The sequence below is a fragment of the Corapipo altera genome, unplaced genomic scaffold, assembly GCF_003945725.1.
Source record: "Corapipo altera isolate COAL_440 unplaced genomic scaffold, ASM394572v1 61, whole genome shotgun sequence".
NCBI classification, from domain to species: Eukaryota; Metazoa; Chordata; class Aves; order Passeriformes; family Pipridae; genus Corapipo; species Corapipo altera.
This window is the reverse complement of record NW_020884910.1, coordinates 2510853-2534591: the sequence shown is the minus strand read 5'-3', so window position 1 is coordinate 2534591 and position 23739 is coordinate 2510853. Positions and strand designations below refer to the sequence as shown.

The window sequence follows — 23739 nt, the reverse complement described above, 5'->3', positions numbered from 1 at the left end:
CACTGGTAACTTTAATAATAATAGTAGAGCAAGAAGCCTGCAGCCTGGATTTAACAGTTAGGACAGAAAACCTAAGTGAGAACACTGGCTTTTGTTAGACCCTTGTTATAGAATACTCAGACCACTTAATAGCAGGTTTTAGATACTAAAAGTATTGTAAGCTCATGTTCAAAACTCGTTTCATTTATTACTTTCTTTTTAGCATCAGATGAAAAATTATTCCATCAACTAGCAGCACCTCTCTCATCAGGCCCTGAAAGCATTGCTTATTCTCCATGTAAGTAGAAAGGCTAAAGTGTACATTTTTGCTGTCTTTTATGAGGGACAGAAATCATTGTACTCTTGTCACTTTCCCGTTGAGTTTTAGAATGTTTAAATTTCTTATTTACCAATAGAAATTTGAGCCTAATTTTTCAAACATCACCTGTTCCTATTCTTTGTTATTTTCACATAAACATTTCTAAGTGTCAGATCCTGAAGAGTCAGGACTAATAGAAAAATACCACTGGATTGTTCCTGTATCTGACATTGTAATACAGGTATCATGTCTCATGGACTCTTGACCAAACTAGATATAAGCAACCCCCGCAGCAAAATGTAATAACATCTTCTCTGGGTCTATTGTGAGGGGCTGACATCTTGGGTCAAATGTGTTTCTGCTTTTGAAACTATCCCTAGCTTTGTCTGTCAGGTCTCTATCCCATCAATCATATCTGTGTGAGTTTTGGTTTGGTGTTTAAATGGGAGGGCATGGGGAGTATCTCTCTAAAAGCCATGGGGAGCATCTCTCTAAAATATGCTAATTTACCAATACCGTACAATTTGTGCTGCTTTTGTTCAGATTTGTCATATTTAGTGGTCCTTTATAGGTTATTGCATTTTTTGCCTCTGTTTTATTTGTTTGTTGACTTGTTTTTTGTTTTGTTTTGGGGTTTTTTTGTTTGTTTGTTTTCAATCTCTGTCATGGCTGCAAAGTAGTATACATCTATGTGCCAGGAGTGTTCAAGGCCAGGTTGGGTGACGCTTTGAACAACTGGGTCTAGTGGAAGGTGTCCCTGCCCATGGCAGGTGGTTGGAACTAGATGATCTTTAAGGTCCCTTCCAACTCAAACCATTCTGTGATTTTATGATTCCCTTCTCTGTGCAATCTTAGATTTAGTTCTGTTAAAGGGAAACCTAGCTATTAGTTTAATAGTTTAATAGACTAGTTGATCTAGTCTTTAGTGCACATGAGATAACCAAGGACTGAAAGACTAAGTTAACAGGAAGGAGTTGGAGTATGGAGGTGTGCTAAGAGGAGCAGGGTTAAGGCTGCAAAGAAACAGTGTTTTTTACTGTACTGTTTTTTAATTACATGCCACAATCCACAGATCTTCCCAGACATATACAGATTTCTATGATAAGCCTAAGGGCTGCAGCTATAGGAAATTCTTTTTTAGCCCAAGCAGTATTAACCAGGAATTTGTTTTTAGCAGAAAAAACTTCAGTTTAAAGGCAAATCTGTGATGTTAGAGGTGCTTATGGCTACTCCTAAAACAGTGAAGTGCTTTCTGGCCATTTAGTTGTGACAATGGAGTAATTCAAGGTACAAAGTTTGACTTCCAGCTTTATGGTCTGCCTTTGCCACAGTTTTCAATATGGTTCCTAGCCTTTAATTTACATTCTTTTTAGCTGTTAGAAAACAAACTGGAAATATCTTCTTTTACTCTAGTAGGAAGTTTTTTATAATCCTTGAGGAGAATGAGATAACTTTATGCACTTTTCCCTTATTTTATTCCCCATTTTGCCCGTCTTGTTCCTTGATGGCTTTTATTCTTTGATCAATTCCATCAATTTTAATTGGAATTTTTTTTCCTGTCTTCTCTTGTGATAAAAAGATATTTTCAAGTAATCTGTTTCTTTGGACCCAGTGGTAAAAGGGCTGTCTTTGGGAATTTGGACATCTATTTTCCATTAAAATGAATGGAATAAAGTGTTAGTATCTTGCAGGGATTTGAACACCTTTGAGCTATTGTGAAGCAAGTGTTCTCATTTGTCTGAAAGTGAACTCTTGTTGTAGATAGGGATGGATAATCTTAAGCTTTGAGATCTGTGCATAGTGCTGTAACATGCACGTGGGTAGCACCTGTAAATCAATTTTTGGGTTTTATTTGTCTTGCACATAACTTTTCTCACAGGAGTAGCCTGTAGTTATCCCAAAGAACTTGCACATCATTAAATACCTAACACCAAAAGTTCACAGAAACTGTTATGTTGTGTCTGCTCCAGAAAATGATGTACTTTACCAATTATCTTCATATTTTGAAACAGGGGTGTGACCGAGTTGACTTTTAGCAGTGTGGTAAACTGGTGCTTTTGTTCCCTGGTGGTTGACTTCTTGTGCTCCAAAAGTACAGCTTTAATTTAGGATGTGAAAAGCTTGTAGCCTACTTGACTGTGAAGTTCTAATTAAAGATTGCATCAGATGTGAACTGACACTTGTTTATTTCCAGTCAGTCTCCTAATACAAGAAGTCTTGGATGTCTGATGCAGTGTTGACTCCTAAGACTATTGATATTCATTTAAATGGAGAAACTATTTACTGCTTTACTGTTTTTGGTTTTGTTTTTTTTTTGTTTGTTTGTGTGGTTTTTTTTCAAGAAATAAGACAGGAAAAATAAAGGAGAGAATCCTGTTATGGAGACCTTCAGCATTGTCACATCTTGATACTCTGAGCCCAGAGTATTGTTTATAGAAACAGCAGTTTGGGAGAGTAATGCCCCATAAATTCTCTTTATTACAAACCTGTTTTGTACCTTTTTTTAAACAGTGGGCACTAGATGCTTGCATGAGCTGGATGTGGCGCCTGAACAGCCAATCCCAGTTCTCTTGACTGACAACAGCTGTGTTGCACCAGATAGCCATCAACAGCTCACTCACAGTTTGCCTCCATAAGCCCATATCTGAGAATCCCCAGAGAATTTGTATGGTATGTTGCAACTTTACTACAGGAATCCCTAGGAATTTCAGGTTGAAACTCATTTACTTACTCGGCTGGATGGATGGGTGATGTATAGCTCAATATTTATATGGGATTTTTCTCAGACATGATTTTCATCTCTTGCTTGGTGCCTGCCCCACAAATGGTCTACTGCAGCTAGTGAGACTTTAGCTGTTGTGGTAGTACCTTTGTTTCTGAAACAGAAAGCTTAAATGTATACAGGCATTTATGATTCTAACATCTGTGATGTTATCACAGTGTGGTAAAAACAAATGTCGATTCATTCCAAGACTACAACTGAGAGTACTTAAAGTCATATTTGTATCCTGATTCTTACCAATATTTTGTTGGCTTCAGGACAACTCAACAAATGGAACAGTAGGACAACAAAATACCTGTTACTATAAAGTTATCTTTATTCCAACTTCTGTTTATTTTGTTGAGTTCTTTTGTTGCATACTATCAAATGGTTTCGCAATGTGACCTCTGATTTTGAAACAAAACAAATTAAACATTAGTTAGTACTGATTAGTGCAATGTTAACATTGATTCTTTATTTACTCAAAAATCAGGAAATTAACGTTCCTCTGACAAACTTAATTATGTGTAATTGCACAGATATTACAAAGGGGATCCTTCATTATATAATCATAGATAATCCTGGTAGCAATACCAAATATTACAGTCCTAGCTAATAATTGCAAAGAAAGTCATAGAAAAACATCTCTTTGACCATAAAGGGCTTGGGCTCATTACAAAATGAGTATCTGACTTGGGCTCATTACAAAACCTGACTGAAGAGTAACACTGAAGTTGGTACACTTTGTTTCTATTATATCATTTTGAAAATATTATGTCACCTTGTTCTGTATGTTCTAGTTCTGAAATGAAAGACCCTTTTGTTCAAATACAGGCAAAATAAAAGGGTTGTTTGTCTATAGGATACCGAAGCTCATTTTTATCTGACTTACACCACCACTAACCTCACTAGATCTTCCAATTTTTGATAGGTCTGATTGAAAGAAAGGCTCTTATCTCTGTTCTTGTGTAAAATAAGACCTGAGGCTTAATTTTCAGTTAATACAACTTTTTGCTTTTAATTTTTTGGCTTTAAATAATAAACTCTCTCATCTTTTCCTTACAAAATGAATTTCAATTAATATTTCAGGAAAAGAAATGCACTCTAAATGTGTCCTTTAAAACAGCTGAGCAAACTGTGTTCACCTTATAAAAAATATTCTCCTTTAGGCTAAAGCTAAAAGACTAATTGGAACCAGTCTTGCCTAGTTTTTCTAATGGAACTTAGCTTATATAAAGTTTAAAAAAAAAAAAAAATCAGACCTTGACATTCCTTTTCTTTATTACATCTAGTGTATCTTATTTTTTATTCTTCAGAAACATCTTTTATTAAATGTTTCAAAAGCTGATGAATCCTACCCACATAGACACAAAAATAATCCCCCTGAGGTGGTCTACACAAACTCAAGGTTTGTAGAAGTGAAACTTTTATACATAATTTTGGTGGCATTACTGCTAGTAAAATGGTTACATCCTTCGTAGTGTTTCCTGTGCACAGAGGTCAGTGGTTACATTTATTACTGGAGTGGGCTTCTTAGGCTATCAAGGATAAACCTTTGCTTGATGTTTTACTCGCTTCTATTTTTTACTGCACGGTCTCATAATATTTATCTTGCCCCACAACAGAATCAGGCACTTTTTTATACTCACAGGTCAAAGCCAATTGGCCTAAATGCCCCCAAGTCCCTGTGCTTTATGTTTTCTATTAGATGGCAGTGGGATTTTAGGGGCATATATCCAGAAACACTAAATGTGCGGATTTAGCAGGAATTTGGGCCAACTGACACTGGGTCCTACAATGAAATTTCGGGGTGAACTGCTTCAAAGTGAGACACAAGCCTATGAGGTCTGAGCAAAAGTCCAGCCTTTTTAGTAAGTTACAACTTCAGTCTGCCTGGTAAATGCATTGGTTCACCCTTGCCTAGAACACATGAAGAAAAATCTCATAGAGGAACTTTCTCACAATGACTGTATTTGAGAAAAATAATCCTACATCCACTGAAGGGATGTCATGGTGAAGTATTAGATGAATAACGGCGCTTAGTGTTGCCCCTTTCAAATATTCCAGCATTATTGTAAATGCTGAGATTTATTTTTATTTTTTGGTCATAGAGGCTTAGCTTTAAGAAAATAAGTAAAGAAATCTCTAGTTTTAGTAATTGCATAAAAAAAGCTTAAAAAGTACTTCTGATCATAATAGAGATAAAAAAAAATCCCTGGCTTTTAAGATAATCATGTAACTTTTAGAGCCTACTGAAGAGTTTTTGGATGTTTGAAGTTTCAATACTGTTTGTTTCTTTTCTGTAGAGGAGTTTTTTGTCCACTTCATGTATAGTCAATCAAATAAAAGTATGAAATTTCTGTCTTTGTAAATCTGATGTACATAGACTGCATTTTTGGTTTTATTTTTCCAGAAGTGGCTATTCATTTGAGGCACAGTACTCTCAGATGTGATATTCTAAACTAGGAGATAATTACCTCTTGAAGGAGTAGCACCTTTGAAAATGCTGACATAAATATTTTCCAGGTAGAATGGATTCATGCTGATAGGCTTATGAAAATATTCAGTTGCACCCAAAGGGTAAAATAACAGCTTCCAAAATATTGCTAGTGATGTGTCTCACTTTTTTTCCCATCTAGATCAGATCTTCATTCATAATAAACTTTGTGCATTTCAACTGCTACAACAATCAGTAGAGTTGCAGAAGTTTGGTTTGGTTTGTTGGCTATTTTTCCCCTACTGTTTAAAGAGGGTAAAAGTAGAAGTATTGGCCACCTTGAGCTTCAGAATTTTCACTGCAGTTCATGTCATAGCCAGCAATCATTATGACAGCAATCAAATCCTCTGCACGCTCCCTAACTTTCAGGGACAAAAATAGAAATCTCTTATAGTCATCCTAGTTATCTGGTAGAAGAGAGTGATGAATGTGCATCTTGACTCGTTTGTTACCAAAGCTCCTTTCAGATGGTAAAACTATTTTTTACAATTTGTTGTCCAGTTTGGGATGGATTCAGCATGGATTTGCATAAGTAAATAATCAAATTTCTAGTCCTTAAACGTTGACTGAACTGCAACATGACTCTTTATAATGAAATTAGAGATAACCTTTGGGAACCATATAGTTATACAACAGAGGGTGCACCATACAATGCAGTAGGCTATGTAACAAGATCCAACTTCATTGTAACTCCACAGCTTGCATGAGGGCCTTGCACGTTAGCTCAACAGCTAAATTGGTCACAAATGGCCTGCTGATGCAAATAAAGGTAATATCCCAGCTCTGTGTAAGTGGGGAGGATGAACACACATATAGCCAAGGCTGCATGTAACTGCACCTCAAGTGTTAAATAATTGCAACACAATCTACACACTCAGGACAGAAAGCTGAACAAGTGAACATCCCAAGTGTGTGTGCACGTATGTATGAGAACTTTTTGTATGGTTTTGGTTTTTGAATTGGAAAGTGATATGCTGGTACAATACTGGTCTTCTGGAGCTGAAGAGGACTCTCATCCCTGTAGGTGGTGATTGATATACACCAGTGTTGATGAGTATAGAAGCAAGGGATTGGCCCTGCTGGGACAAAATTTATTATGTTGCCAGATCTCACTGTCACAATTTACTGATGTAGCAGTAATACCCACCACAGTACTAGAGCAATGCAGCACTGTTGTATCTGAGATGGGATGATTATGCAACAGAAACACCATTTTGCAGCCTTTGTGCAAGGGGAACAGTCATTGTGCAAAGTGTTCCTTTACTTAAGTGCAGGTCGTGTCATCATAAAGGAAAGTGGGCATTTATGGTACTTGGTACATACTATTGCAGACAGATTTACACAAAACTATTGAAACTGTTGGAGACATATCTGCTTTGCATCTGACTTATTATTCAGGACATTCTCAGATTAAAAATACCCAAACAAACAAGATTAGAAAAGCCAGTTCTGGTTCAGTAAGTGTGTCCCAGTCTTGCCAATCAATTGGGCTGTCTGAGAGACTGATCCATAAAGGCAACATAGCCTGAACTTCTGATCAGGAAAGGCTGACATCCCAATCTCACTCCTATTCTCAACAGAGTGATGAACTTTTTCCTTTTATTTTTTACTATTTGTAAAATGAGAATGACAGTAGTTTTTTTGCCAAAGGAAGTTGTGAGATTTGATTTGTTAATGATTATGTGCACCTGAACTACAGAATGATGGATCACAGTTGCTAAAGAAAAGTATTACTTATTTGGAGGTCTGGCAGTAAGTAGTGGCTGCTGAAATGGGAGAACAATTGAGATTCTTTGCATATTGAAAGGCACCAGAAGTACACTGTATTTCTCCCTTTCTATCCTCAACATCATCACCAGTAAATTTGCAGGGATAAAGAGCTTTGTGTGGTCCTTCTACATTTTTTACTGGCCCCTGCTGATGGAAATCAAATGTACTGTCCTCCTGTAATCTTCAGGTTTAAAAAACCTATTTTTAATCACTTCATACAGGTATCTAATTTGAATCAGCCTGCCACGCTGCAGGACTCTTGTGCTTTTTTAATTGGCATCTTTCTCATTACATTTGCACAAAGTTGCAGAGACACTGCAGGACACCAGTAGAGACATCTGAATCACCAATCCTGTTGGGCTGGCAATATGATGGTGTGATATACCAGGGGAGTCTAGGAGATCTGCATATGTGGTTAAGGGACTAAGTGGAAGCAATCAAGTTCAGACATGTTGCTGTGAGTGTTTCTAGGTCCTGCCTATACCATCTGAAACAGAATTATGACAGAAATTTGCCTGGGATTTTTAACAGCAGTATGCTGTTAAACCAGCCTGGTTTCTAAGAACAGTTGCTGGGATTCTGGAAAAATGGAGCTCCCTGAAGGTATTAATGGAACTGTCGTAAGGCAACTATGTGAAGTACATAAAAAACAGTGTGTTAGCCCACCACAGGGATGGGCAAGGTATCCAACCAGTTTAGGAAGTCAGTCCCACTTAAATTTCATCAGAATTTGAAAACCAACCCTTAGATATCTGCCAAGAGGCTAGGTTTTAGTTGGGTGTTTTTTCAAAGGCAGTCGCTCTTAGCCTCTGACATGGTTATATGATGCCGTGACTCCTTTTCCAGTTTTGGTTTGCCAGCAAGATATGTCTAAACTCAGCATGTTGGTGCACCTGGGGACATAAAAAGGAGAGGAGAGGTGCAGTATTGAATTATTTGGCACCAAAGCACCTTCCTTCCCTTTTAATCCATCATCCAGAATTTTGTAATTTGCAGCAAAGTCTTTCACAGTTCTGGTGGGCAGTTTGGTTTTTCCTACTTCCCCTTACTACTGAAGATCAGTGTCTTCATAGGGCTCTGCAGCTTCCTGGGAGAACTGTAGGTGGGTGCCCCTGCTGCACCAAGCACCAGAATTTTTCACCTGTCTTTATGGTGCTAGTATTTTTTTCATTCTTTTTAAGGCTTTGCTAGAGGGGTTGGGGCTCCTTTGCCTTCCTAATGACAGTCACTAGACATTAACTGAACTGAGAAGACCAGTTTGCAGAAAAAGAAAACCAGGAGTATCATCTAGTGGGTAGACCAGCATTGCCTGTTCTTGCATTCAGGATGGATAGTGCAGCCTTTTACTAAGACAGCTCTGAGCCCTCTGTTCCAGCCTCTTTCTTTTGGGGTGACCCCATGTGTGGCATAACCAAAATTTGGTGCCTCTGCCATGGGAGAGAGACAATCCTGGGCACATGACAAGAATTTGCTTGCCTGTGCTGTTACATGGCCAAGTGTAGACCAGCCATGTGAGAGCCATGCAGGCCCTGTCACATGGCAGGTCTGTGTCCTCTCCTGTTGCCAGCAGTTACATGTCCTCTTTCCTCTTCCTGCAAGTGATCCAAGTGCACATCCATCGACCTCCTCACATAATGGGGAGGAAGAACTGTAGGCCTACAGGAATGTGGAGTGATGGCAAGCAGGCTTTCACTGAGCATTTTGAATCAAGCAAATGGGCAGCTTTTTGTTGGTAAAACATTAAATCAGGATTCTCTATTCAAATTGCACCATTCAGGATTGTTTTGAGCCATTGATGCTTAGGATCTAAATCCAAGAAAGATCTTCAGGCAAGGAACTAGTTGTGCAGATCACATCTTGTGGTTTTTTTCATTCAGGTTCAACATATATTTGGATTTTATAAAGATTATAGCTAATTTGATTAATTTCTGATTGAGGGCCAAAACTAGCTAAGTTGGAATCTACTTCATATTTGCTATCCAACAATCTCGAGGTTTCAAAGTGTTTGTTTTAGTTCTATAGTTCTACAAGTACATAAACCTACGTGACTTTGGAAGGGGTGGCTTTGGGTTCCAGTTTGAGTCTGACTTCTAAGCATTGTTGTATCAGGATGGAACTGGGCTCAGTTCTAGTGTTCTTACTGAGATTCAGGCCTCCTCAAAATACCAGCCTGTGATCTTCGTTCAGATACATATATGACATTTCCAGAAACTTAAAGAAAGTAAGGATCTAGGTGCCTCTCAACTTACAGGTTTTGGATCTGGATCATTTGCAAATCTGAACATTTTTGAAACTTAAGTGTTTCCAACTCAGTCCTCAGATTTCAACCTGAATGTCTTAAATTTGAAGGATTGAAGTCTGTATTTTATCTGAACTTGGTACATTTTGAATATCTCTTCAGACTTGTATGTGTAAGGTTGTAGGTGTAAGGTTGGTAGGACCAAGGAATTCATATTAGCTTGGGGTCAAATATTGCAGAGTACTAAGAGCTTCTCACATCTGATATCCTTATTTTGGTGTAGATTTAGTTGTTAAATTTTAAATTCAGAGGCTATTCCATTAATTTAATTGAATTATAAGTATATAAAAACTTGTGATTTTCATCAGCTGGCTTTGATACAGGTCCCTTTGATAAAGTATTTATATTTTTCCCATAATACTTGCCATCGTAAAACTCTGAGAGATGCCAGGCTGAGATGGGAAGACTCTTCACATATTTACAGTACCATCTACTCATGGAACTACAGTTGAATCTGTTCTACAGATGGAAAAACTGAGGCAGTGAGTGCTCGATTGGTACTTACACAGCCAGATCAAGTTACCACAGTTAGAAGCAAAGTCTACAAATGCCCCTTCTGCTTTCCTGACCTGACATACCCTTCAATAAGGTGATTATGGTCATAAAGTGCAGAGAAGAAAATACGTAATATGACTATATTCTTGCAGTATATATTTGGAGTAACTTGTAGAGCAGCCTCTACATATGTCAGGTGTGTACGTAGCTAAATGTTACAGAAGGAGTTGGACTAAGTCACCTATTAGAGCTTTTTACTCTTTATATTTTACCCTAAGGTAAGAAAATCTGTCTTTTGATGAAAACACTAATGAAAATTAACATTTTGAAATAAATTACTTAATTCTTCTGTATTTAGTGTACATCTGGATGAAAACAGAATGTTTATAAGCGAAATACGAAAATGTGTAGCATCTACCAGTGAGCAAAACTAATCACATTCACCAGTCACCAGGCTGGTTAATATTATAAAGACTCTGTGAATCATGAATATCAAGCCAGCCTGAGGGTACAAATCCATGAATCTAGGGAGTTTACCTGTCTCTCTTAGTCAGCAGGCTATCCCTTTTCCATCACTACAATTTAGGCATATATTGCCTAATAATAAATGTGATAATAAAAATGTATTTTGGGAAGCAGGATGTTGTTGTAATAGAGCTTTAGATCAAAAGTGAGATTCATTTTACTTAATTTAGCCAACTACCAGCTATCTGCCTAGCCTAATCTAGTTGTGTAGGCTCTCTCCTCAGTGGGGAGAGAGGGAAAAAAGCTGGGATGAATTACTTTCGGGAGGTGACTGTCTCTCCACTGACAATAGAGGGAGCCTACACAACTGGCTTAGACAGGACACTTAACTTTTAGGTGGGTATGAGTTACTCCAGGCTAATTCTGTTTTGCTCCAGTAGATTTGAGTCCTCATCTGTTTTTCCACTGATTTACAGCATAACCTTGGGAATATCACTTAATGTGTTTTTGTTTTTTTTTCCCTTGGACTCAGTTTCTCCATCTAAAAAATACCCTGTAGCTAAAGTTCTTGGAGAACCTTTGCAAAGGATGAAATGTTGGTGCAAAATGTTGTTTTCCTTCTCTTGCTACTTTCACGTGCCTGTAGTTGTCATTAAAATCAACAGAATTTTTGTGACAGCATAGGTTTACGTGTGATAAGAGGCAGGGCTGAGTGAAAATTATTTTAGAAGCAGTCTATATCTTCTTCAGATGTGACAGAATATTGTAAAAATAAAAATCTAGTAACTGGTTGCATGTATTGATTTTCCCATCTTTCTTCCCCTTCACACCTTCCCTCTACCCACCCGTGTGTCCCCCCCCCCCCCCCAGCAAAAATATATAGGGAGTGGGGAGAACGTTCTTCAAATTAGACCTGTATTTTAAATAACCTTGGCCTGTTTGCAACTGGGAAAATGTTTTTTTACTTGAGAGATTTATTTCTGTCCTTGTAACACCATGTACTATATGCATTGCACCTGTTCAGACATAAGCACAGCACATTATTATAGCTGTAGGGGTAGAAGCTTCCCAATATATATTTTTGAAAGGAGGGAATGCTGGGGAGAATAGCCCTCTCTTTTCAATTGTTTACCGAGCAGTCTCTTAGGAAGACTTCTTCCTCATCAAGATCAATTTTCCCTGCTCCCCTATTGTCTGGGGAAACCTATCTTCAGGAGCGTCTTTCTTGAAAGATCTCATGACTTTAAAATCATCAGTGGGCTTTGTGTAGTCTGCCTGTCAAAAGAGATATGTTTACACCTTCCCTGCATGTGTTAGAGCTATAAGGTTACGGAGCAGAATGGCTGAGACGTTTCAGCGCTTCATGCTAATATGCACAAAAAATGTATTTATGATAATCGTATGGACTGTCTGAAACAATGCATTCCAACATCCTGTAACATAAATAAGAAAGGTGGAGCCAGCCGGCACCAAACTGTTTATTTGCCAGCAATCCTGCTCAGCCCCGTATACCTTTTCTACGCTGCCTCAGCCTGGCAGTATTGAACCTGTTGCTGCATTAGCCGAGTTGTATTTTGCTAGATAGGGGAAGGAGGGTTGTCTGCTGTCTGGTAGGAGGGCTTTGTCTGTGTGCGCCTTTCTCTCTCTCCCTCTCTCGCTCTCCCTGTCTCTCGCACTCTCGCTCGCTCTCGCTCGCTCTCTCTCGCTCGCTCTCCCTTTCCCGTCTCTGTGGTTTGTAAGGTAGGTTGCAGTGTGTGTATATACACAACATCAAGAGCAGGAAAATGGACTCATTAGGGAGGCAGGCAGTCATTACCACTCACACTGTACTTCCAGGGAGACAGCGACTATGAGGAGACAAACTGAGGACTGGGGAACAAGGTAGGCCAGTCAACTTTTATAAAAAATGAAAGAATAAAGCTTATACTCTCCTTAAACCACCAGCACTTCTTTATTCCCCCCCCTACCCCCCCTCGATTTTTAATTTAGAGATGTAAGTTTGCCAGACCTATTTGCTAGCTTAAAATTCGGAACATCTATAGAAGGCCTTACCCTCTACAAATGTTCCCCCCCCCCCCCCCCCCCCCCCCCCCTCGTTTGCCCCCTTATGATTCACTTTAATTACTTTTTTTTTAATCACGAAGGAAACAAATACGTTTGTTTTCCAACACTAGTTCCAAGTAAATCAATATCTTTCACTCTTGTAAAACAGCCCTCTCCGTATGTTTGTGGGTCTCTCTGCTTTTTCTTTTCTGTTTATGCAGTTCCATCTGTCTGTCCATATATCATGTTCTCCTTATTTACTGCTAAATGGGGTTTTATTAGTATTTGCCAATGACTTTTAACTGTAATGTCGGTGACCGGGGTTAACGGTGACTCTCGTTCTTTGTTTTCTATATATATGCACACTGTAAGTTTAAAGTCCATGCTTGGCATACTGTAAATAAAAGCAAAAAAAAGAGAAAGCAGGTTCCACTCCTCCTGACAGGATTTTTATTCAGAGATTTTGCTGTTTATCTGTTTTGGTGTGGGGGCGGAGGGGGTTAATTTTGGTTATTGTACATGTACTTTTTCCTCCTGGATATTTTTAACATCTATTTTTCATTATTAGTGTTTTTCCAGTTTCCTTTACTAGGAAGAAAGGAGACGTATATTCTAACTTTTATGTTGCTGATCTAATGTAACATTATGGAGGCATCACTGGGTTAATAAGAATTCAAACTTTCTAAGAGGGAGTTTGTATCCTTGGCTGCCCCCCACCCTCCCACTTTATGCATGGTTATGCTTGTGTTTCCGTGTGTACTGACGGGGAAGGGGGGGGGGGAAGGGAATAGATATTTTTTTACAGTGGTGGCAAATTATGAAATCTATCGAGCCATTTTGTCCAGAAATAGTAACTATTTATTTACCATTTTTCATTCCACAAATATGCTGCTTATTTGTAATTTCAAACATTGAAGCTTTTCTCTGAATTAATTTTTTCTTCTTTTTTCTTTTTTTTTTTTTTTTTTCTGGGGAGGGATTTGTGATGCATTTCATAGCCCATTTAGCATTGTCGAGTTTTTGGAGCCCATGGGTTCTAAAGACTGCTTAAACTGATCCATTTGAAATGGTCTTTTTATCTGAGCTCTTGTCATTTCTGTTGGAGAGTAAAACTGCTACTCTGCTGGTAACAAAAAAAAAAAAAAAAGAAAGAAGGGATAGTGGAAGTGAGTTACATAAAATGTTCTGGAGAATCGTAAGTAATTATATAAAATGGACGCTGATCGGTGGAGATCTCTCAACAGTAACAGTCACCTTTTTTAATAGAAAATTATTTATTTAATAGGAAGAGGCAGACTTCTTAAAAACATGCATTAGGCCTTCCTTTTAGCACAAAGAAGTCTATAATGCAATATTCCTAACCCACCTGAGACTGCCTAGGAGATTCTCCAAAACCTTCAAATCCTTTGAAATGTTTCTTAAAAATCCATTATTTTGCAGCCAGAAAGAACTTTTGCTGCCAACAGGTTTTTTTGCTGTTGTTTGGGGTTTTTTTAGCTGTCCTTTAACTTACCAGTCCCCAGTTTCAACAGAAGTGCCTCCTCACTGAACAAACTAAGTTAATTGAAATCCAAAGCAGCAGATCTATTCACTGGCACTACAACTACAGAAACTACTTACTCCATTTTATTAGCAGCTTTATTTCCAGAACATAAGTGAAACTTTTCAAGGTTTTATATATCAGTGTGCCAAGAATTGGTGGCTCATCTCTTAGCTGGGGAAATGACATTCATTATTTACTATTTTTTTTCCTCCTTCTTTTTATTCAAGCTTTTAAATTAATATTTTGTTGATAGACTTTAAATGTGTTTATTGCTTCAAATGATCTGTTAACTGCAGCGAGGTAGTTCCTCCCCTCTCTAAAGTTTGAACCTTAAGCTTTGAAACTCGCATTGGTCGTAGAGGGGATGCTGAAGTTATGCCAAAATGTAGGGGTCTTAAAGGTGGAGTTGCTGATCCCTCTAGATGGTGATCAGCCTCGAGTGAGGCAGCAGGAGTGTTAGCAGCCATCCTCCTCATGGGATGGGTGGTGGGTTTTCAGGCACCTGTCATTTTCTCCTGAACCAGTGCAGGTGTACATTCCTCAACCACCCAGGGGTTTTTCTGTAGGAAAGCACATGGACCTGTTCTGAGGATTCTTGCATGTACATTTAGCAGAAGCCCAGACTCACCTTAACATTTTTAAAAAACTTGAAAACTGACTACAAGAAATCTCTTGATTTTATGAAAACTCCAGGCAAGAAGAATTCAAGCAGAGAAAGTGAGTCAGAGTGATAGAAACGTTTTTCATTACCCAGTAAGATCTTGTTTTAATATTAAAACCTTTTTCACTAGGAGGCTGTAATTTTCTTTGAACCCCAAGTATATTCTAGCCAAAAAAAAAAAAAAAAAAAAATCTTAGCCCCTTTCAATAGCACAAAGTCCGTTTGCAATCTGGATACAGCAGCAAAGGGTAAAGTATGCCTAAGTAAACTTAAATCCGGCATATGGAATGTTCAAACCTGTTGGCCAGGGGCGTAGGGCCGAGTTTGACGTGTGCGGGGCAGCGCGGGGTGCCCTGGGTTCCCCTGCTCGCAGCCCGGGCAGCTGTGCGGGGCAGAGCCCGCGGTGTTGATTGGGTCACACTGTGCTTTATTTTAGTGTTGGAGCAGACAGTTATCTAACACACCCACATGAGGAAGTGCTCTGGAGCAGTTATTTCATGCTTTGCCATGCCCTGTAGCTAGAGTAATTTTGGGCTGACTGGCGTGTGTATATGCCTCTTTCACTCCTGTGAGACGAAAAGCAGTGCTGTTGGGGTTTTTGTGTGTATGTTTTTGTGGTGGTTTTTTTTTTTTTTAATAGGACCAAAAATGGGATATAAGACAGTTAAATCCAAATACCAAACAAATACCAAGTCAAATTATTTTTAATAGTAGAAGAATTTTCTTTTCTCTTAAAGCAGGAAAAAATATCAATCTTGTTTATTTTGATAAAGACAGTTGTAGCAATTTCCTCCGTTGACTATATCATTATTATAAATATTGCTCACAGTTTTCCTATTTTTGCATTTTCTTCATAGGCCCAGCTTATTCATAAGGGAAAACAGCTGCAGAATATTAAAAAAAATGTAATATTATTTATATAAAACTTTGATGTAAATAGGGAACAGTGTCCCCTGCTAGAGAATGCTGTGGGATGGCTTACAAATCCCATACAAGAGAGATTACAGTCTTAGATAAATTGTTATTTAAATCGTTTCAAGAAAACCCTGTTCATTTTTGCAGACCATAGGAGGTTTTAAGCAGAAGAATTTGAATAGGAGTTCTGTTTAGAAATTGGTGACATGCTGTGGCCTTATAGATTTCAGTTGGTTTCACTCCTGTCTGTTTTTATAGGACTTTTTTGCACTGCATTCTCGATGGTGAAGAGTTTCTACTGAAAGAAATTCGTAAATATTAATAGAAATTTAAAGACTGAAATTTAGCTTCAAGTTACTTAGGTTTTTTTTTGCAAAACTTTTAGAAAATCCAAATACTTTATACATTTTTTGTTTGTTTGTTTGGGTTTTTTTAATGAAACAATGCACTGGAAATAGTTACTTTTAAAGCATAACTTGTTCCTTCTGTAGAGTCTGACATTCACACTGTGCTGCAGAGAGAAAATGATGGCAAATCAAAGTGAAACGGGCTTTACTGTTCTTGTTAGTTTGGCCCAAGAAAATTAAGAAAGTAAACAAACAGTATTGACTGTGAAAAATAACTTGGATTTTAATAATCTATTTATGCAAGTAATCCAGGTTTCTCTTGGTGAAGAGAAGTGTTTGACCATATACAAAATTTTGAGATATTTTTGTAATATCTGTACAGCTTTAACTTGCGGAGGTTTTCACAGATGTATTAAACTTTCAGTGAGGAGCGAATAAAGGTAAAGGCTTTTGTCCAGGTGGTTTTTGCTTTGATAGTGTTGTCTATATTCTTGGTTATAATTTATCATAAAAGTTAATATTTACTTTTAACTGCACTGATCCCATTCTCTTCTAATAGGAAACTGGCACTTCAAAATGATTGGTGCTTATGTCTTTTATGTTTTCTTACATTTTTGTACTTAATCCTTCAGTGCCAGTGAGTACTATGACGGCATTTTGACTGCCCGGCGCTGGCGGGAGTTCTGTTTGCAGACAAGTCTTGTAAAATGGGCACCAGAAGCACAGGGACACACGCCACCTCCATCTTCCAAAGCTGCTGGGGCAGCCAGGGCTTCCGGTGCCACGGGGCAGGTTGCTACACATGCCAGAGATTTGGAAGAAGGAAGAAGTTCAGCTTTTACCACGTGTAGTGAAGGCTCTGTATCTTGAAGTAGTTAAAATACAGGAGTGGGAAATCAAGCTAATGGGACAAAGCTGTCCTTAAAGAAAAAAAATACTGTGTCTCTGACAGCTGGGTTTTGGCCTTGGTGAAATGAGTGTGGAGAGTCCCAGCCTGTTTGCGATGGGGCAGATGTTCACCTCGCAGAAAAGCGAGCTGCTGACTGCCTTGGCACTAGGTGGCACTACGGGAAGAAAGGCCATGGACTATGCCAGAACAAAGGCTGAAATCCTTTCACGCCAATAATGGCCTCATCCCATCAGTGATAACTTGCCCCGCCAGCCCCATGGAGGGCAGATTTGCAGTCTGTGCTGTACTTGTTGTTATCGGGTACCGTACCTCGACATCTTTTATGGCAGACAGGTATTCTAGGAGAAACCAGTCCTACCTAATTCAAACACTGTCAGTGTCTTTAGGACTTCAGTACCTCATGTCATAAATCTTTCCTGGTGATTTTCTGAAATGGGTGGACACAGATCACTAGGTAACTTTTTATGGCCGGTTTGCACAAGTGTAAATGACAGTACAAGGGATGAACCAAAACCCGTAGAGTCTTCCAGAAGGTTTGAGCTGCTATCAAACTAGTGGTTATAAAAGTCTGTATTTAAACCAGTTGGTAACTACAACAAAGAAGAAAGGAAACCTCAATAGGCAATGCTTCCAGAGCACCTGGTGGGAAATCCTTTGCAGGACAGACTTGGTGCCATTCTCTAAGATACACCTGTAGATGACCTCTTACTGTTATACTTTCCCAGTGAATTTATCTTGGGATTGTGGTAGAGCTAAAAATGCAGACAAGTGTAGTGTGTCTTTTGATTCTGAGGTAAATACAGCATGGGAATTACTGATTTCATTTTTTTTCCTTTTTTTTGTCTCAACTAAAAGAAGAGCTTTCTAATATTTTGCTTCTAAAATCATCAATAGCTGTGTGATCAATCCCTTGCAGATACAAGAAGTAGGACTGGGAAAGTTGCCTTATGGACTTCAGAGTTGTTCTTTCAGCTGACTGAAAGTTAATTATTGATTTCTCTTTCCTCCCTAGAGATCCATATGCCTTTCTTTCTGACTAGAAAGTTAGTGGTCACAGTGCAGGAATTTGAGAGCAATCATCGTGTGGCAACACAAGATTTCATGGGCAGAATGTCAGGAACTGGTAAGATGGAGGTTGACATGGGGAGAGAGTGAAGAAAGACAAGTAGGTAAAAGCATATGTCCATTGTTTTTTTATGTGGGGTAGATGTGGAGCCTGTTATTCTCCATGGCTTTGGCTCCTAAACTCCTAACAATTTGATAGCTAAGTGAGTCACAGGCATTAGTGAAAGAGGAATGCTGAGAATAAAAACAAAACAACAACAAAAAACAACAACAACAAAAAATCTCATTGTTTAGGCACAAACACAAGAAAACCATGTTTAATTGCTGATGTGCTCCCTCTGCTGGTTCTCTAAAACTAACAAATGCTATTCCCAGGAGACTGGGCCACACCCTCTGGGACACTGCCTGACAAAAATTGAGCCTAAATGAGTGGCTTTGAGCTCTCTTGCAACTAGCAGTATTATCAGCAAAAGAAGTCTTCTGATGAAGTGTGTTAAAGATTTGTATACCAGGCATGACTGCTGAGAGGTCCTGAAATGTTCAATCCTGTAATTCAGCCTTTTTTGTTTCCAGTCTTACTTATACTTAATAAGTGTTCCTTTTTCTATCATTTCCCAAAGTTTGTATTTTTCATTTTGCTGTGGCTGCTTCTAGGATTTTTCCCATCTTAAGGAGTTTTTTCTGATATCCTCATTGATGCTTTTAGTTTCAATTTTAGTGCATGTAGTATCTGAAGAAACCCTGATGTAGCTTAGAGTTTGGCAGCTTCCAATTCTTTCTGTCACTGTCAGTTAAATCTGCTTGTCAGCTTTATACTGTTGTGCCCACTTCATCCTGTCCTTTGGCTTGAATACCAGCTGTTTTTTCAGGATACTCTTGAACATCCTTCCTCGTTGTGATGAATCTGTATTTCTTTTCCAAACATAGACTGAACTGTTTAATATATTCCCTACACAGCATATTTCCCCAGTAGATAAGTTAATAAAATCCAGAATTTGCACTTTCATACTATGAAAAAAGGTCTAAGTCCTGGATAAGATTGCGTATTGGAGAGGAAAAACTGAAGAAAGCTATATTAATTTCCATAGAATATTTGCAATGTATGGAAGATTTCTGACATAGTGATAATATAATAAAAAGTTGTCCTGTGTTTCCTGTATTTTCCACCTATGTGGACTGTCTTGATAAAGAGCCCCATCTTCCAGCCATTGACACATCAGTGGGAATCAGCTGTGCAGGCTGTTGCAGAACTGGGCTCAAGTTTTCCATGTAGAGTAGTGAAAAGTTTCCTTTCTGCAAGTCTCATGTTTCCCATCTAGGTGACTGCTTATTAAATCTTTATCCAGTAGGGACAATAAACTAAACAGCTTGGTGGGTAGCTAATTGTCTGGAGTGACTCAAGCCACGTATAAATCTCATTTGTACTCAGTACGTTGACTCTCTCTGGCCTCATTGCTCTTTCTAGTATTCATTCATTTTGAGACGGCTGGAATATAATGCAAAGAAAAGAATCCCTGGTTCTTCTTTCTCAGAGTCTCGGAGGATACTTGTAGACTGATGCTACATTATTTCCCTTTCATAGGCCCTGCAGTTTAGGAGCCCATCCTCCTGAAACAGCGCGGGGTACTGGACCCCATGTGGGCAGTCACAGCAGAGATAGCGCTGAGGCCTCATCACCCTCCTCTCACCAGGTCCCTGGACATGAGGAAATGTCGCAGTGGCTGGCATCTCTGTGATAGCTTGCCATCCTGCTGTACCTGCTTTGGGGATAAATAGAGAATACAGCGCCTGGGGCTACCAATCTGGCACCTTTTGCTGGTGCTAAACTAATACAAGTGATGAGAAGCGACATGAGTTCCCGGCGAAGGCCCAGCCTGTCCTGGCTCATGGGTGAACTGTTTGAAGTCCAAGCCGTGTTTTGTAATTTCCAGCATTTCATAAAAATGCTGCTTTTATTTTCCTATCCAAACGACGGCCAAGTTTTGAAACCTTCAAAGCTTGCTCCAATTGGATAGAATAAGTGTTTTTAAGATGGCGACATTTCCTAAATGAGCTGGTTCCTTCTGTGCTATACCAACTTCAAATAATTTATCCACTAAGTCAGTCAGGCTTGTCCTGAAAGATTTCACTGCTGTGAAAGCAGCTGCTCCTGAATGAGATTAAAAGCCAGTTGTGCTTTTACTGTACAGTCGGCTGTGCAGAACTTTGTGCCGGACAACAGAACGCTCAGTTATTTTTCCCTGGTGCTGGACATTTCTGGTTCTGGAATTAAATCGCTTTTTCTTCCAGTCTCCAATTCGCATTTTAGATGGGAATGGATCTCATTCCAACTCTTTCTTGATACTGTTGTAGACAATTCTTTTTTCAACCTGTGTACAGAGATCTTAAATATTTTTGTCAGCACAAAGTCATGGTGCAGTATTAGAGGCTGTAATCAAATTGCAGTGCAGTCTTTACTGTATCCAAGGTACTGGTAAGGATAACCAGGGGAAGCAGGATTCACAGTTTGTTTGTAGTTTTCTGTGTTACTTTCAATAAGTCACTTTATTTCTCTGTCTCAGTTACTTGTCTTTGGGAAAGGGATAATGATGTTTATCAGTTTCTGAGAGCAGTTAGGAGGCATTAGTTATAGCTATACTAGTGAGTTTTGTCCTTCCCTCTTGGGTTTGTGCCTTATTATCACCCTGAAGTGCATTGCAACCTTTTCCTTTAATCTGTCGGCTTTGTTTTAGCCTCCCCATGAAGTTTTTGAATACTTGTGGTCTTTCTCTGGCATGTCAGACTGGAACTGATACCTGAAGTCTTGGGGTTTGGGTTTTTGTTTTGCTTTGTTTAGTTTTGTTTTTGAAAGAGTTTTTACCACATGGAAATTAAGAGCTAGCCTTTTCTTAGGTGGTTTGGATGAGAGTAACTGTTCTACCCTGATCATACAGGCTGTATTATGTTGGAACTCAGGTGAATTTTGCATATATTTTAAGCCACGTACTTTCACTGCATTTAGCCCTCTGCTGTCTTGACCAGACTGCTATTAATAACTGAGCTCAGTAAAGCTGTCTCTAAGGTGGGGTGAGAGTCCTCTTGTCTAGATCACATCCATATCCAGCCCTGTGATAATTTATTCTGCTCCCAAAATAATTTAATTTTCATTCCACATCTTTTTCAGGTGAAAAAAGTTGAAAACAAAAAGGAAGTGAGCTAAAATGCACTTTTCTGGAGTTTCCTGGTTAAGTCTGGTTGTGCAGTAACACAGTTTAGTAGACTGTAGGCTGTTTTAAAGAGTTATTAAAATCTAGAGTAATGTTACTGTGGAACATTGGCTTCAGTGTCGTAGAAGGACACAAATGGAGCATTTAGGAGGGAGGTTCGTGAAGAATGTGAGCAACTAGAAGAAATAAAAGCTGAGACGCAGGCAGGGGGCAGAGCTGTTCAAAGAAAATGAGGACAAAAAGTCTGATCTTCATGCAAAAAGAGGGGCTAACTTGGTACCACTGGCAAGAGAGGGAGAAAATTTTAGCAGCAGGATTCTGTGTGAGTAGGACCGGAGTGGGGTGGGACGAGGCCACAGCCCTTTCCTTTTTCCTCAAGAGCAGTGAGCTGGAATAATCATCATGCAATAATCATCTTCAGAGAACTGTGCTCTTGGGATAAGAAGTTCCACGTGAAATTTCTGAATGTCTGTGTCTCTGCTAAAATGTTTGTGGGTCATAGTTTGCCCTACGTTAAATTTCTATAAAAGCGAACCAATTCCATGAAGTTTAGAAAAAATAACATTGAAGCAGGAGCTGAATTTAGCTTTGTACTTCTAGCCTACTGGTGCAGCTGGCATACGTCTGAAGCAGTAAAGATGATGCATGGTACTCCACAAGTGATTTGTGACCAGGAGACAGTTTTCTTTAGGACAGTGCTGCTGAATTTGACCTCATTTTTGCTGTGTTAGATACTGTCTCCCCTGTGGCAGCATACATAGGTGTATTAATAAATTTCGTACCAGATCTCTCCTTGAAATCTCAGCTTATGGAACTGATGAAAAAGCTTGCTTTTACGAGGTGTTGCTGATTATTCTCATAATGCCCAGGCAAAGCCTGCAAAGAATTTAATGTACAAAAAGTTGCCTTTTTTGTTTCCTCATCTGCAAAGGTTTAATCCTGAGACCTTGAGTGATTTCTTTTTTTTGGTTGTTACTGTTTTGTTTTGCTTTGTTCTCATTAATCAAAAAAGAGAGGCACCAGTTCTAAGTCTTTCCCAAGCTTTTTCAGGTACGGGACTGACACATGCACTTTAAAACTGAGAACAGTTATCAGCAGGAGAAGGGAATGCTCACAAAAGGTTCCAGGACAGTTTAGCCATAGATAGCTGCTGATATGAATAAATAGCACTTTGCATTTCTGAAGAAACTTATTCAAATATCTTACAGTGTTTAACGAAAGTAGTTAATTTAGTTTTGCTTAATTCCAGTAGCTAAATCAACATTATTATTTCCAATTTTTAATCAGAAACAATTGAGGCCCAGAGAGAAAAAGGAAGTGAGGCCTTTCTTTCTTCCTTCCTCAGTATACTGTACATGCAAATAGGAGCTGGAAAAGTAAAGACCATGTTCCATGGACAAAGGAAGCTCAGATGATTCTTAGCTATATTAAAGACTGTTAGGCTTTTTTTTTTAAACACCATTGTGGTATTGTAACACATATACAACTTCTTTGCCATTAAAGTCTTACTTCTACTTTCAGAATTAGATATAAAAACCATACAGTAACTAGAAATTGATGCCAAATACATTTAACATACCAACACATCAACGAAGTCTTTAATAGCAGAATTTTTTAAGACAACAAAATCTTTTTGGTGTTTCGTTTGCTTATTATTTATAATTAATCTCTTAACTCAGTTAATGTAACTTCAGTTTTCTCGTTTTCCCCCAGTTGGATTTCTCTCAGCTGGATATATCCCGATGAGCTCCAGTGTTAGCTTTGTCCAAGAAGTAGATGTTTGAAAACTTGACCAGTCTGTCCCCTCTTTTTGTACAGTAATAATCATAGGGGAAAGTTATACCTGGCTGAAATACATAATAGTGTTGCTTGATTAATTAAATAGTCATCAAGAGAAGACTGGAGCTTCCTATCACATAAAAAGACAAACGTACCTTCAAATAATTACATTGTTCTGAGCTTCTTATATGGATGTCTGCTGTACGTGCAATGGCTATTAACCTCTAGGCACTGTGATATGTAAAGAAAAACATAGCCCCTAAGGGTTCTTTGGACACAGGCATTTAAAGAAGATTGTTACTTCTCTGTTTAAACTTGTCAGTGAAAGAAAAGCCTATGCAAGTAATGATAGGAGCCTGCAAGTATTGAGTCTGGGCAGAACACAGGTGTATTGCTGCTGAGGCATCTGTCAGAGAGTGAACAGGAGGAACTCAATTGTACATTCAACCTGAAAACTGTACAATGAGTAGCTGCATTTAGCTTGAGAATGACATTCTCAAGATCTGGAGATCTCAATTCTTGAAAACCTGCAAACAAGTTTTGGGTTTGTACTGCTTTCACTTCCCAAGAGCCAGTTTTAATGTCTGTTGATGCTTAGAAGACCAGATTGGAAGGACAGCAACAGAAAGTTTTATTAGCCAGCACAATTAATACTTTCTTCTTTGAGAGCCAAATTCATCTAGTG

General features: G+C 38.7%; 1 protein-coding gene across 11 annotated transcripts in view; it reads left to right on the top strand.

Moving 5' to 3' along the window:
- Positions 1 to 23739, top strand: part of ZBTB20 (zinc finger and BTB domain containing 20) — a 502167-nt gene that overhangs the window by 16030 nt on the left and 462398 nt on the right. For 5 of the 11 annotated variants that reach the window (XM_027653319.1, XM_027653317.1, XM_027653320.1 and 2 more), the window contains exon 1: positions 12151 to 12466. The exons of 2 other annotated variants lie outside the window; for them this stretch is intronic. The gene's annotated coding sequence lies outside the window, so the exon portion shown is untranslated. Of the gene's footprint in view, positions 1 to 202; positions 278 to 12149; positions 12467 to 23739 lie in introns of those variants that run through there. 4 more of the 11 variants (XM_027653321.1, XM_027653323.1, XM_027653343.1 and 1 more) reach the window with 4 other exon arrangements.